The sequence below is a fragment of the Sturnira hondurensis genome, unplaced genomic scaffold (assembly GCF_014824575.4).
Source record: "Sturnira hondurensis isolate 20B ecotype Veracruz unplaced genomic scaffold, ASM1482457v3 Scaffold0002638, whole genome shotgun sequence".
Lineage (NCBI taxonomy): Eukaryota > Metazoa > Chordata > Mammalia > Chiroptera > Phyllostomidae > Sturnira > Sturnira hondurensis.
In genome coordinates, this window is record NW_028075269.1 from 2,453,961 (window position 1) to 2,469,582 (window position 15,622).

The window sequence follows — 15,622 nt, forward strand, 5'->3', positions numbered from 1 at the left end:
CTCACAGCTCTGTCCTGTGAGCTGGTACCCAGTTGGTTGAAATGATACCAGAAGATGGAGCTACAAGAATATTGGGCACATGGGACCCATTCTCCTTCCCGAAACAGGGCCACCTCCTATTTACTGCTGGCTTTGCTTTCTCTTTTCCTTCTATCTCCCAAACGATAAGCACTAGATTTCACCTCTATTTGAGAATGAGGGCTAAGCAGAGAATGAGAGCTAATTTCCACTCAAAAATCACATTATATTTGAATTCATGTTATCAGGGTGTATGCCTTCTCAAGTTGTTACTGCTAGAGAGAATGACATTGTAGCTTTGGTTTTATACTTTCTGCATTTGATTTATAAACATATGATATTATTGTCTTATATTTTTATTACATATGAATTTGTCTCCTTCAAGGAATATGAACTCCTGAAAGGCAGGAGCAGGTTGTCTGCCACTCTGTAACCCTGGTAACAAAGGGGTAGGATGAAAGGAAACCACTGTGTTTACTCACCAATACAAATGGTGACCTCAGCGAATAGTCACAAACATCTCAAAGCAAGAATTATTATCTTTATTTTCAAGATGAAGACAAAGAATCCAAAACCACACAGTGAGGAGAGGAAAGATCTATGGATTCAACCCCAAACCATCTGTAAATATAAGCCACCTGACCGTGAAAATAAATATTTGCAACAGATATAAACCAGCAAAGCCCATTTACATTCTACCTCACCAGATCCCCTGACTTGAACTCCTGAGCACATTGCTGGTACAGAGCTAATGCTCAATAGATGGCTAGCGGGTTGTAAATGGGAGGAAGAAAGTGGGGTGGCACCTATTTGCCTAATCAAAGCAATCATTCAAGGTGACTGGACACCACATTTATCCTCAAGCAGTGAGGATGCACTCAGCTGCAGGTTCATGTTTATTAATTAAAAAAGATATTATCCTTTTTCCAAAAATTGCATGAGGTTGGTCTTTTGCTTTTGCAAAGAACCCATTCCTTAGTGGCTGTGTGTTTGTGTGTGTGTGTGGGGGGTGCGGTGCGTTGCAGAGCATTGCTGGCTAGAGCAATGAGGAGAGCAATGTGTGAGCCGCCAGGGTCTCATGGGTCCTGGTCTGGTGAGCGGGAGAGGCAATGGCACATCCACCCTCCTGTGGTGCCATGTGTGTGCCCCTCAGTTAGTATCGAAATATTCACATTTCTACTTGCATTGGTTATTAGCTTACCAAAAATAAGGTATAAGACTTCACCAGTTTTTAATGGTACATTATTTAATTGCAAATAATTGACCCAGCCACATCATATAGTTAGTCTATAAAGAGGTATAGGATTGCTCTGCAAGGTCTTCAGAATCAACTACACATATTTCCGTATTCTGCACATGTGAAAAATCGTACTTCAGAAAGAGCAAGCATTTTTGTGAGACTAGTAGATAATTAACGTTGCTAATTTACATTAATTAAAATATTCACCTTATGATATTAGTTGACATTTGTTTATATTTGATATATCAAAACGCTTGTTGTCTACTAAGAATATTTATAGTATTAGATGTGCGCCATATGAAAAGTTCAGAAATTCTGTTGCCATAGTCAGCACGAGGGCAGCCTCTCAGGCAGGCGTCGTCAGTTCAGACGTCTACACCCGTGCAGTGTGAGTGAAGTGAGCCTCCAGCGGGCTGCTCGCAGTGGAGGGCTTCTGCTCCCTTTAAAGGCACAGCCGCTGCTTGTCTTCGACCAGTTGCTGCCAAGTGGCCACATGGGTCCAGGGCTGCTACATCAGCTTTTTTTCCCAGAGATGTCGAGAATCCAAAATTGGTCTGTGCAAATTCCGATTATTACTGTTGGCACCAGAGTCCATTGTTAAATAAAACTGTCTCTGTGCCAGGCAAAACCATGCAATACGCGTGGGCTGCTTCTGTTCCCAGGGCTGCTGTTGGGGTCGCCTGCCCTAAGGCTGCAGAACAGACCGGCACAGGTGGCAGTGCAGTTGTGGTCTTTGTGACAGAACACCCCACCTTAGGAATCCGGGGACTCTTCTTTGTGCAGCTTCAGTCCTGTCCCGTTTGGCTCAGGAGTGATTTTCGATGTGTTTGTTCCTTTGCCAATGGCATTCTTGAGAATCCGGGAGTTAGGAGACAAAGGTGATGCAGGTGGTCGTGGTGATGGTGATGGGTGATAGAATCCTTCTTAGAAGAAAGTTTTCCTGTAGCTTATAGATGGGATAGGACTGAGGGTAACTCAACAACAACAATAAAAACCCAGGGAAATGCTCTGAAGGATGACTTTTCTTTAGCGGTCAGGAGTCGATGCTTAAATTATTTACTCATTCTTCTTTCCTGTTTGGTTTTAGACATTCACATTGTTTTTAGAGTACTGACATTCAGTGATCCTCAATATAAATGATCAGTGGTCTTCTATGGCTGTTGTGTTCGCGCTTCTTTCGGGAAAGCTCAGCGTTTGGTGCAGCCTGGGGAAAGGATAGGAGGGGACGGTGCGAGAAGCTTATGGAAAGCTACTGAAACGGAAAAGCACGGCAAAAGGGAAATCTCAGGAGACGAAGATGAAAACTGTAGAAATATCACCAACAGCAATCAAATTCCATGGCAACATGATAACTAATTCTCTCTGGGGGAATCTTCCCATTTGTTGCCTGCCTCTAATACATTCTCCTTTCTCTCCCCAAATGCCTGAATAGTTAGCATGTAAGGCTGCAGAGAACATTGAGCCAGGAGCCTGAACTTCTCAGCAGGGCTGTTCTCCACCTTGAGCGGTTTGTCTCTGAGCCTCAGTTCATCGTGTTTGAAGGGGGAATCTGGACCCTGAGGTGCCCAATTCGCTGTGAGAGTGTGAGGATCAAACAAGATGAGGTATGACACGGGAGTGTGTTGCACATGACGCCATGCTGTGCCTGCCTAAGGGATCCTTATTGCCAAGTCCACAGCATTTCACATCAAAAAGACTCTCTTTGTTTTTTGTAGGATTTTGTTTATTTATTTATTTTTAGACAGAGGGGGAAGGGAGGGAGAAACAGAGGGAGAGAAACATCACTGTGTGGTTGCCTCCCTTGTGCCCCTCATTGGGGACCTGGCCCATAGCCTAGGCATGTGCCCTGACTGGGAATTGAACTGGCGACCCTTTGGTTCACAGGCTGGTGCTCAGTTCACTGAGCCACACCAGCCATGGCTCCCAAAGGCCTCCTTAGGAACTGCCTGGTCTGAGTTTGGTTTTGAAGCCAGAACATTCTCTGGAGATTGCAGGGAGTAGGTTGGCACCTCTGCTTGGGTTCGCTGCAGGTCGCAGAGAGGGGAGGAAGTGAAGCTCTACTGGGCTGAGGGGGTAGCTTCCTGTAGACCTGGCTCTGGGTGTGTCCCCCCAAAATTCTGAAGTTTCTCAGTGTAGAGCTTCACTGGAGAGAGATGTTGGTTTCTAAGTCTGTCTCCCTCAACAGACTAGGAGGTCCTCAAAGGAAGAGGCCAGGTATGCCTACTTAAGATTTCTTAGAAGGTGCCATGGAGGGACAACATTGTATAGTGGGAGAAACAGAATCATTGACATTAGTAGCCCTGCACTTAGATCCAAGCTCTATCAGGTACTGTCCTGTGGCCTTGGGAGAGTGACATGGTCTCTCGGCCTTCTTAACTGTACAATGAGGGTAGTAAGCCTCACTTCTCAGGGCTGCCATGGAGACTGAACCCTAGTGCCTGGGCGCTCAATGTTTCTTTTTCATTTTTTAAAAATTTATATATTTATTTTTAGAGTGAGGGAAAGGGAGGGAGAAAGACAGGGAGAGAAACATCAATGTATGGTTGCCTCTCATACCCCCCTGAACTGGGGACCTGGCTGGCAACCCAGGCATGTGCCCTGACTGGGAATTGAACCAGTGATCCTTTGGTTCACAGGTCGACACTCAGTCCACTGAGCCACACCAGCAAGGGTTCTTTTTTCTTTATTTCTTTTCTCTTTCCTTTCCTTTTCTTTTTCTTCTTTTTAAAAAATATTCTAGTATCTAGAAAAGTTTCTATCTGGGTGCATATTAGGTGATAAATTTCTGTGTGTGTGTCTTTCAAGTATGTGTAGCTGTTTGGCATTACTACTCTTAATGGTTATTGAACTGATTCATGGTGTAAGTTATTAGGTATCTGTCCAACCAGCTAGGAGACCTTAGGTAAATCACCTCTTTCACTGATCCTTAAATTTGCCATGTGTAAAAGGCTGGTAATTGGATTCAAAGTTTGCAAACTGAGAGTTCAAGTTTAATAAAAACATGTTTCATGTGTCCTGCCCAGTGTTGGCCTCACTGCTATTTAAAATAATAATAGTAATAATAATAATGTCAACCTTATAGCCAGACTTTCAGCTGTGTGAAGGGGTGGTCTTTGCTGGGATTCCTACCTGGCATACATGGTGTGGGGACATTTGCTGTAGCTCAGTACCAGCTCCCGCCGACAGGGCATGTTCTCTGTCCAGTTTACTTGGGCCTGGACTACAGCTTCCACTTATATTGCCTGCTTAAAGCTTCTAATCCTTGGAGTGCATGACCTTGAATATGGTAGCATATAAAAATTCCATTCCTCTGAGCCTCTATCATTCAATGACTTCTATTTAAAAAAAATTTTTATTTAGTTAGAGAGAGAGAAGATGTGGGGGAGAAAGAGGGAGAGAAACATCAATGTGTGGTTGCCTTTTGCATGCCCCCTACTGGGGATCTAGCCCGCAACCCAGGCATGTACCCTGACTAGGAATTGAATCAGCGACCCTTTGCTTTACAGACTGGCACTCAACTGACTGAGGCACACCAGCCAGGGCTCAGTGATTTCTAATCATGTAGAATTCAGACATTCTTAATTATCACCTGTATTACAATGGCTAAATCACATAACCGAAAGGTATTGAAAAGGGACACAGGGCGCATGACCTTAGGCAGCAATATCGTCCTCTAATTCATTTCTGAGTGATTCTCATCCCATGTGACCTACACTCTCAGTCTGTCTTCTCCAGATACCTGAGCGTTTCTCAGTTTGAGTGTTTTTTATTTGGAGAAGTGATTTGTGCTCTTTGTTTCCTCTTGCAACTTGGCCCTGGCTCTGAGCTCTCCAGGTTCCTGAGATTCCGACGTTGACTCCAGGAGCTAGTTCTGTGTCTGGACCCCTTGTGAGTGGCATCAGTCCTGCAAAGGACATTTTCAAACCTCATGCGTCCAGATGCTGTGGAGCTACAACCAGACAGACCGGCCTAAGGCCTCCTGGGGGCTCTTAACCCCAGGTCCTTCTGTCTGCTGCGAGTGCACTTGAATTTTCTCTTTTCACTTTTTTCCCAACTCACAGAAGAGAGAAAATAAAAGGCAGTTTTCTCCCTTTCAAGAACACAAGTCACAGAACTTGGTGAATTTGACAAATAAAAGCTTTTATTCTTTTCCAAAATACATTTTCCATTGCAATAGTTGCCATTATAATGTCTACCATTACACAACACGAAATAATTTTTTTCTAGGTGTAATCAGAGGATGACAAAAATATGGTAAAGCTTTCGAAAGGACTTACCTTAATTCTCCACTTCTCACTGGGGGCTGACGCCTCTCCTTTTTGTTTGAAGGTAAACTATCTTATTTATCATGTCTGCATAAAGACCTCCACTATCCATAATGCAGTCTATCAGAATACTAAAAGTGAAAAAAAATGTGGACCTGTCCATAAAGGGATAGGTTTATCATCTTGCAAGAATAAGTTAAAAAGAAATTTTAATTCTTTCGTTTAAGCAGGAAAACACAGTGTTGTTCGAGACAGGTCCCTTATTGTCTTAGTCAGGGATTCCCAAGTCCGTGAAGGTATTCAGGATTTGATATAATGGCATAAGGGGAAAAGTAAAACATGGCCATTTTGGTACCCTAAGCACATCAAGTCACAGGGGACCAAGTTTGTCAAGAGGGACAGTGTGACCTATTGAAAGCTAGAATAACCCATTGAAGTTTTGGAATCAGAGAAAAACACATTTGAGTCATACTGTATCACATGTTAGATAGGTTGCCTGATGGAAATTAGTTGTTGTCTTTTGAGCCTGGCTTTCCTGTCTGAAAAATAGGGATAAGAATATACTACTGGTTAGAATTGCTTCTGCTTGCCAGTAACAGGAGACTCGAGTAATTGTGACTTAATCATAAGTCACAATTTATCTTCAGACCCTTACTGACATCTGAAGATAAAAAAAAAACCCTGGCCGTATGTATCTACAGGGTTGGCGCAGCAGCTTGGTGATATCAGAAGGCTAGTTTGGTGTGTCTGTGACTTTATTGCCTGTTCCCCCACCATGGTACCAAGTAGGCCGCCCCTCCAGCGGCCTACATTCCTCCATCCAGTTTGCGAAAAGAATGACCATGTCAGGAATTCTGTCACCTCACCTTGAAATCCACCCCACTCCCATTCTCTTTCCCCACAAATCCCCCTTATTTCTCGTTAGCCAGAACTGAGATCTCACACCCCGGTCTGGATGAGTCACGGGGAGGGGGGACAGGGATAACCCGGTGACTGTGGACCTGTGGTCCTCAACATGTGGTGCTCCTCTGGTGACTTTGACAAGCTTGCTAAAATACTCATTGCTGGGCTCCACCTCCAGATTTCTGACTCTGTGTGTCAGGCGTGAAGCTGATCATTTTCATTTCTATTTTATTTCCTGCTGGTGTTATGCCGCTAGTTAGATGACCGCTGTTTGAGAACTGCTGACTTAGATCAAGAGGGATTGAACCCCTGGGGCCGGGATATGCTCCTACTTGTTTTTCCTTTTTTTTTTTTTTTAACGAATCGCTACTCTTTATGCAAACAAGTCAAGTTCTCCCAGAAATGAATGGAAAGTGGTGTATCAGTCACAATCTGACAGAAAAACAAAATCCTCTGCGGTAATTCAGTGGGGATAACCTAAGAGAGACAATTATTTACGGAGCTGCTAGGAGAGTTTACTGAGCAGGTGGGGGAAGGTCAGCACTGTAGGGAGCCGCTGCCTCTTCATGGGCTGCAGAGGCCTGGCCACCGGCCCAGGTGCCATCAAAGGGAGAAGCTATGGAGAGAAATGTCCTGCTTCTCTTCCTCTTCCTCCTAAGTCTCACCAGTGCCACCAGCCTGCCACACCTGGCTGAGAGCCAGTCGGCAAGAGTCTGAGAAATACACCTGTTAGGGTTCAACAGACGAAAGGCAGGTGCTGCATCTGTAGCAAACAGGTGAATGATGGACCAGGGGCTAGGAAAATCTTTGTTATATGTAAGTTGACCGAAGAGCTTAAAAACATATTTAGAGTAATTAACACCATTACAGAACAAGGTCTCAAAAATGGTAAATGGTGATGATGATGACGGCAACGACAATGGTTAAAGGAATTTTTTCCCCCAAAGGAGAGCCAGAACACATCGTGTGGCTCTTAATAGTGTGGTGTTCATTCTGCCATCTTTCCTGGAGCCTCCGATAAGAATCTTTTATACTTAGTTCTCAGACTGACATGGATGTCTCTATTTACCTTCTTGGCAACAAGGGATGCATATATCAAGAACCCTGACCTGACGCTAAGGGGAGAATAGAAATATGAAGGTCTGAGAAGTGTTCAAAGGAAGCGTCACCGGCAGTCCAAAGCAGCTTGGTGCCGTGAGCCAGCATATCCGTCTCGATGCGCCGTGATGTAGACAGAGGGTGAATGGAAATCTGTTGGGTTTGCCTCTCCAGATATGCCACCCCTTCTAGTCATGGCTTCCCATAACTAGTTTTTCTTAGGGAATCACCCCTTCTCAATTTTCACCTCAAGATACTTTGTTTTTTAACTTAATCTCTATTATATTTTTCATTACCCTTTAGTTGCCAAGTGGAGCTGATATTACTTCCAGCTCCAGGAATGGACTGGTCATCCAGGCACGGCCACGGCCATTACTTCCTGACTCAGCAAGGGACCAAAATTCAGACCAGTGAGGCTCAGATCTTATTCTTATAGATACTTTTGTTAAGAATCTCTCTTTTCAATGGATTTGGAATGTTGCTGGCCTAGAACAGCAGGGGGCCACTATATGGAGAGGCTTCTGCCTAAAGCAAAGCTAACATGATGAAGAACAGAGTGGAGAGGCAGGGGCGGCCGAGTCCTGATGAGACTGTTTGATTACCTGTGTCCCGACCTGCAGAGCCCCTGGACCTTTCAGTATGTCAGCCAATCTGTTTATGTTTAGAGAGGGAGGGCTGTGAAGCAAAGGTCAAGTGTAACTTGCAACTGATGGCCCAACATCAAGGGCATGTCAGCACCCACTTGCTTATTTAGGAAATCATTCTGGGCTTCTCTCCATGCTTACCTTCTTCCCATTCTCCCAGACCTGTCTTTCCAACCTTTGTTCTTGACTCTTCCTTTGGTTTTGATGTGCAGAATCATACCTTTTGTGTTCCCTCTGATTCTTGGTATTGAGAACTTGCATTTGGCTATTCTGTCTCAGGTTATGATAAGAAGTATTCCTTCTAGTTTAATAGAGTCTTTGAGATGTTCCTATGTAGTCACTATCTTATATACCCTATCTTACATACCCCAGCCTTTTGGGCAGGACCAGATATAAAAGTCTATCTGACTGTCATTTAATAGCTTCCTACAGAGGAAACTGAAATCCTTGGTTTTAAACTCCTTTATTCAAATGTAAGCCTTATGGTCACGTATCTATTTTGAGGCATTGCTTGGGTTGGTGCCCACTGATTTTACATCCTGTATTTTTATTATCGTTCAGTTCAAAATATTTTCTCTTTTCCTTGTGATCTTTCTTAAATCCACGGGCTTTTGGAAATGATGTACTCTCCAGATATTTGTCCCCTTTCTAGATATTTTATTGTACTCTATTTCTAATTTAATTCTGTGTGGCCAGAGAACACAGTCACATTTCAGTCTCTTGACTATTTTTAGATGATTTTATTTGTTGTATCTTGTTCAACATACCATGTGCACTTGCAAAAATAAGTGTGCTGCAGGGACGGGGTGTAGTGTTCAGTGTTGCTCACGTCCTCTATGTTACTGGCTTTTTCTGTCTACGTACTCCATCAAGGACAGAAATGGGGATGTGAAGGTCTCTGGATTCCTGTGTTTTTCCCTGGAGTTCTTCAGTTTCGTTTTATGTATTTCGAAGCTTTATTAAATACTTTCACTATTTAAGATAGTTGTAGCTTCCTGATGAATTGATACTTTATGAAATGTCTTTTTTTATCTTTGCTACTTTGAAGCCTATTTTTTCTGATATAAACACAGGGTGGGGCAAAAGTTCGTACACAGTTGTTCATATGGATAATAATTAACAATACAAGAATAAACTCTGCATTTCACATACAACAGTAAATCAACTTTTGCCCACTCAGTGTGTTCTGTAATACTTTGGGCAGGATGAGTTTGAAATGCAGATACCTCTGAGATGAGCTAATCCTTAGGCAGTGGGAGTGTGTATGTGAATTTGTAATAGTGGTCAGTTCAGAGATGTTTATCAGAGAGTTTCCAGACAAGAGAGGGGGGGTTGAAGTGCAAATAAGTTGGTTCTTTATGGAAGGATTTGGGGATGATTTGTTTAGAAAATGGACAGACAAAAGGAAAGACTTTGGAGATAACATTAGAAAGTGCAAAACCAGGAGGAGACCGATTCTCTTGTGCCAGGTCAATTTAAAAAATGGTATACACAAGGAAGAGAGCCACGGACCCAATGCCACTGACACCATTATTCATAACAGCCACCTTTCAGTTGAATGGAGCCCAATGAGTGGCTAGTCAAGACTTACAAGGAAGAAGCAGTAATAATGATACCACTCTGTATTTTGTGTAGCAGTTAATTGACTTCCAGAGCCTGTTCATACCTTGGCAGAGTTTAGTCTGTGAGACAGACAGAACATGCATTTTTTTAAAAAAATTACAGTTGGCTAGAGGAGCAAACGAGGTACCAAGAGGCCAGTTAAACCTCACAGCAGCCATTTAGCTGGCTAGTAGCAGAGGAAGGCGCAGGTCCATAGCCCAGATCTCCTGTCACCTTGGCTGTTCAAGCTGGAGGAGGATGGGAGGATGCCACAGCACAATCCTTTCACTGTGTGTGCGGAAAACTGAAACCTTGAAACTGTTTTGGCACGACACAGTTTCTCCGTGGCTGCCTGGGGATTAGAAATTAGAGAATGTTCATCTTTGCAGGCCCCATGGTTGCCTGTTGAGCTTTGTAGAGTGGCTTTACATTCATCTCATTCGATCCTTAAAATAACATCATGAGCTGGGTAATATCAACCTCATTTAAGAGCCAAGGAAACTGAAGCTACAAAAAGATAAATCAGTTGCTCAGAGTCACACAGCTGGACAGTAACAGAGCCAGGACATCTGAGCACAAAGCTTTGTCTCATTTGCTTGTTCTTATCTTGACTCAACTTTAAACAGAGAACTTCTCCTATTCCTTCAGCTGCCTGCGTAATCTGTGGCCAGTGCTGAGGCTTTTTTCTTGCTGGCTTGCTTTTGTTTGCAGAGATTGTATCCCTGTGAGTTCTGACCTGCACATGGTCTTTCTCCTCACTGTGGAAAGGAGTCTCTCAAAGCAGAAAATGCTGGGAAAGTACCCCGCACTGGGCAATGGCTCAGTGGGACAGGAATGGCTTTCCTGTTCATACACATACATAGTCTGTGACAGTTTCTGGCCTGTGGAAGGTTCTGCTCTTCATGCTTTCAGGCAGACAAAGACACTGCCCTTTTCCACAAGGGGCTACTTTGTACCCTAGACCCCTGCCACTCCCCCATGGGCAGGTGGCAATGGAGTGGAGGCCCATACAAGAGGATTTTGAAAGCCATGGTGGCACTGCCTTATTTCTAGCTTATTCCGATGACCTCAGCTATCTGCAAAGGAGGTATGCTGCAGACACATCCCTGGGAACCAAGGAAGAGGGAATGGGAACACTGGCCTCTTTCTACCACAGAGTTTCTGCTTCATTTACTGGTCCTTTTAGTTTCCCACAGACATTCCGATGTGTGCCCTGTTGAATACAGTCCCCGCATCCTGCAAATATTATACAATAATTGTGTTTGTGTTCGCTATGTTCGTGGTGGGCCTTTAAGTTACTAATTGTACTTAAATTTATATGAGAATTTTGGGGAGGAGAGAATCCATATTTTAATAGGGTCCATATTATAGATTCATAGATTCTATTCCTGAATGTTTACAAAATTACAATTATCTCAACATATAAATGAATATTTTTAAAGTTGCAGAAGTCATTGGCAGTCCCAACCAGTTTCCTGATTACAAGTTAATATTAGATTTCCCCCCCTCTCTTCTGGTTGTAAGTGGCAATATAGAGCCCAAAGGTAATATTCTATACGATAGATGAAACATAATAGATTTTTCTTGAGTCTTTTCTGTCCATCCATTCAGTCAAGTTCATTTTTATTCATTGCAATCTACAGATGAGAAAGCAAAGACTTGGAAAAATCTAAACAATGTATTAGTGTAGTGGCGAGCGGGACTCTGAAGCCATGGTTTTCTCCAAAATCTGTGTTCTTAACCAGAGTTATTTTTTTTTACAGTTCAGTTGGATGATAGACTGAAGCACAGGAACCTTTTCTTTCATCTCTACATCACATGTGTGCTCTAGTAAGCTTTTGTTGAATGAACGAAAGTCTCAAAAGTTCTTTTGATGACTCATCCTGCCCACTATACAAATGCTGAGAAAGGATGGAATCCAAGTGCAAGTTAAACTCGTACTTGACTGTGAACGTCAACCAATTAATATGAAATACAAAAGTGTCTCCTTGGAAGTAAGCGCTAAGAAAAACTTGACTGCTTTTGTAAATTTTCAAGCAGCAAGTCTGAGAGGGAGGTTATCAGGTGAAGGAAGATATTCATCCGATTCAAGAGACTAGAATTTTATAAGAATCAAAGGATTTGTTTGCAAATGGCTTTTGGTAGCAAATTCACTGCATGTTCCAAATAGGATTAAATGTGTTGCTTAGGGCACATCCCATGAAGAAAGCCTTGGGTTGTCATCTGTTTTTCATTATTCATAAAAAACTCAAGCTATAGGTAAGATCGTTCACTGAAGGCCATTATAACTGTGTCTTTTTGTTGTCTATTGCACTGCCTTAAATCCCTCGAAAGGTTAGACATGGAAGCAAAGTATTAAATAGAAACTACACGGTGTATTTTAAAGGTAAATAATGTGTAAAGATTAAACTAACCCCGTTGCATTTAGTTTTGTGAGTTGACTTGGCATCTTTGCTGATTTGCAAACAGCAGGAGGTGTTGTGGTCCTTTGAATGTGTATTACAGCTCCTTTTCATTGTTCCTCTCATTTAATTCATTATCATTCATTTCTTCATTCATTCATTCCCACAAATGTTTGGAGGTTCACCTTCATGTTTCTTGGTACTGTCACAAGAAATGTAAACCCGAGAGGTCTCTGTTTCTGAGAAATTTGCACTTGAGTGATGGGCACAAAAGGGAAATAACTGTGATATAGAGTAAGATGTGTGCTTGAATGGAAGTGTGTGTGTAGAGTCCCTGGGGGTGGGGGACTGTGCAGCTGGAGGAGCAGGAGAAGGTGACATTGGTGGGATCTGAAGGATGAGTGTGTATCTCCTCCCCTTGATCGTGAACTCCTGGGTTTCAGCAGTCATGTGTTTTTCCAACTACCACAAAATTTATCCTTGGCACATATTTCCGGCTTGACATATATCTAAAGTACTGAATAAATGTTATTGTTGCATAAAACTTCCTTTCTTGATTTATCAAGAAGATGACATGATAAACTAGTGACAGATACAGATTCTAGCTAACAAATGGTAACCTGTTGTCACCATTTGTTAGCTGTGTGGCCTGGGCTGGGATGTGAGCTATTAAGTCACTGGCACTTGGCATTGAGGCCACAGAGATGAATACCATAGGCTCCACTCTGGACCCCCCAGCGTCTCTTGTTTCCTCTGCCCCCTTTTCAGGTCTGTGCTTGATTAAACTGAAATTTAAACACAATCCTAGGAGTTGTTATAAAGGGAAAAATGATTGTTTTTGTTCGTTTCCTTTGGGATGGCTGACAACCTGTGTGATGCAGACGGCTCACTGTGATTTATCAAAAATCTTTGAGAGACGGTCAGATCCACAATGAACTGACCAAGACCCATTCCCGGAGCATCTGTCTCATTTGTTTGCCCATGGCAAGCTGACTGGGAGAAGCAGATCTCTGTGGACAAAGGCAGCCACAGCTCATTTATAATATTTAAAGCCCCCAAAATGTCACCAAAAGCCTGCAAGTATGTTCTGGATTTGGGTCTGTGGTACTTGCTTTTAACGCTGCCGTAACTGTGCAGAAAAAACAGCCAGTTTGGGGAGCACATCTCAAGTAGTCTGGTTGCATAGAAAAAGACACTTTTGGCTTCAGGTGTAAACCCTACACCCAGAACAGAAATGTGTAGCCTTGTTACCAGGTAACAGTGTGTAATGAGCCCTGGTTATTCCCAGTGAGTTCCTGGCAATGCAGCTCCCAGACGAGGGGTATCTCCAGTGCTTTTCTCATGTTCGATGCAAGCCTGGGGTTCCTGGTCCCTGGGACCATTGTAGGTGGATACCTGTCCAACTGTCTTTGCTCCCCGTGAGAGCCCTGCGCAAATAACTTTGGGCCCGCTGGATCACAGAAGCTTTTACTGCTCTTTCTTATCCTCTTGTTCTGAGAATAAAAGTATCTGTGAATTGAAAAAATATTTGCACCTCGTTCACCACCACTCCTCCTCCTAGAAGTTGCCCATTAAGTTGAAGGCTGGAGGAATTATTTGTAATGCATTCGAATCATTTATCCTCCAAACAGGGGTGGTTTTGAGAATGAAAGGGGCAGCAGGTATAAACCAGGCCTGTCTCCAGCCAGTTAGGGCATACAATTATTTTGTTTATGTGGGAAGCTTTTGCTTCTGTATTTCCTGGTTTCCCTCAACACTAACTGTGGCTAGATGGCTGTTACCTAGATAGTGTTGGTAGTCCAGAAGTGACGGGGGCTGTGGGGATCATGACGGCCCCTCTAGGAGCTTTGGAAGTAAATGTCTGAGCAACAGTTTGTTGCTGCTCCACCGCAGAGAGTTCTTTCAGCTGAACATAGAGAAGTGACCTGTGAAACTCAGCCTTCTAGTTATGTGTGTGTCCCTCCGTAACCCGTACTCAGAACATACGAAACTGGCCTATGGCCTAGAGTCAGCCCTCCCTCTCTGAAACGTAGCCTCCAGTCACTTCTTCATTTCAGTTATTGAAATTTTTAGTGATTCAAGACATGTCCCACAGAACCACACCCCTGTAAAATTTCAGAAATGACAACATAATTGTTGCAAATTCATTTTGGGGGGATTTATAATAAGTGGACACAAGCCTGACTGTAATAGCAGAAGAAACCTTAGAAGCACTAGGTCCTGATGGCTCTTAAAGACCTAAGGGAGGCCGTATGTCCAAGGACTGTGTGGACCCAATCATATGAGCCGTAAAGGAAGAAGATGGCAGTTGGTAGAAAAGGCCAAAACTAAAGCTGGGTTACCCAGAGTAAAGAGACACCTTTTCTCTCTGTACGTGGCTGGAAGGCCGTAAGGTGAGGGTGACAGGTTTCAAACTACATGTGCAGCTCCATGTACAACGTGTCCAGGTGATAGAACCAATAGTAGCTGATTGCTCTGAGTGGATGCCTATAGCAGGAAGCGGTTGGAAAAGACTCCAAAGAGGGTTTAATCATTATGTGTTCTATCCCTATATTAATTAGATCTCCATTCATATAAGACTGCCAAGGTTCAGTATTTCCAGAAGAGGGAGGGGACAATTCCCAGCCAGCAACGGCTATCTTCCAAGAAATAATTACTTGGAGAGAATGAGCTGACCTTGGTGTCACAATTGACAGCTCATCTTTCCGTAAAGGTGCCGTCTGCTTCAGCTCAGTGACAAGCCTTTGGGCTGCAGAATCTAGGCATGATTCAGGACTTGGCGGGTCCTAAAAAGCCAGGTCCTAGAGTGAAGGAAGCCCAGGGCACTGTCTTTCATCAGGAGTGGCTGAAGAATGAGGGTCTCTGATTGACTGTCGGAAATGAAGTCCTCGAGTAAGTCAGCAGTTAAAAGAATTACAACAGGACTTCCCTGACTGTGCTCCCCAGAACACCAGCATTCCCCAGCCAAGTATATTTGGGAAACAGTGCATATTGTTATTCCCCTCTCTACGCTTTGCAGGGCTTATAAATGTGATAAGTCTTTGAGACTGCACTACAAAAAATCATTTTAACACTATTTAATCCAGAATTCCCTGAACTTATTTGTTCGTGGATATGATCCAAGAATATCAAATAGTATCAGGAATTATTCTTTTGGAATTATGAATCAGAGAAAAGGCATATGCACTCAATAACAGAACTTGTGCTAAACATCCTCTATTTAGTTTTTGATGACTCAGGAGCCTACACAACACTTGGCGTTGGGAAGGTCTTCCTGACCATCAGCTCTCCTTCATTGTTCAACATATGACAATGCATCCGACAGTAAAGCTTACAATTTGGATTCTGCAAAAAGTGGGACTCAGTTCTTCCCGTCACTTTCATTTGAGGTGACTAACCAGTTTTAATTGATATATTGACATGAGCGTGTTTTAGGTGTTTGGCTGAAAG

At 43.2% G+C, this 15,622-nt stretch overlaps 1 protein-coding gene across 3 annotated transcripts in view; it reads left to right on the plus strand.

Moving 5' to 3' along the window:
* NELL1 (neural EGFL like 1) overlaps window positions 1-15,622 on the plus strand; it is a 729,607-nt gene that overhangs the window by 665,314 nt on the left and 48,671 nt on the right. The window lies entirely within an intron of this gene.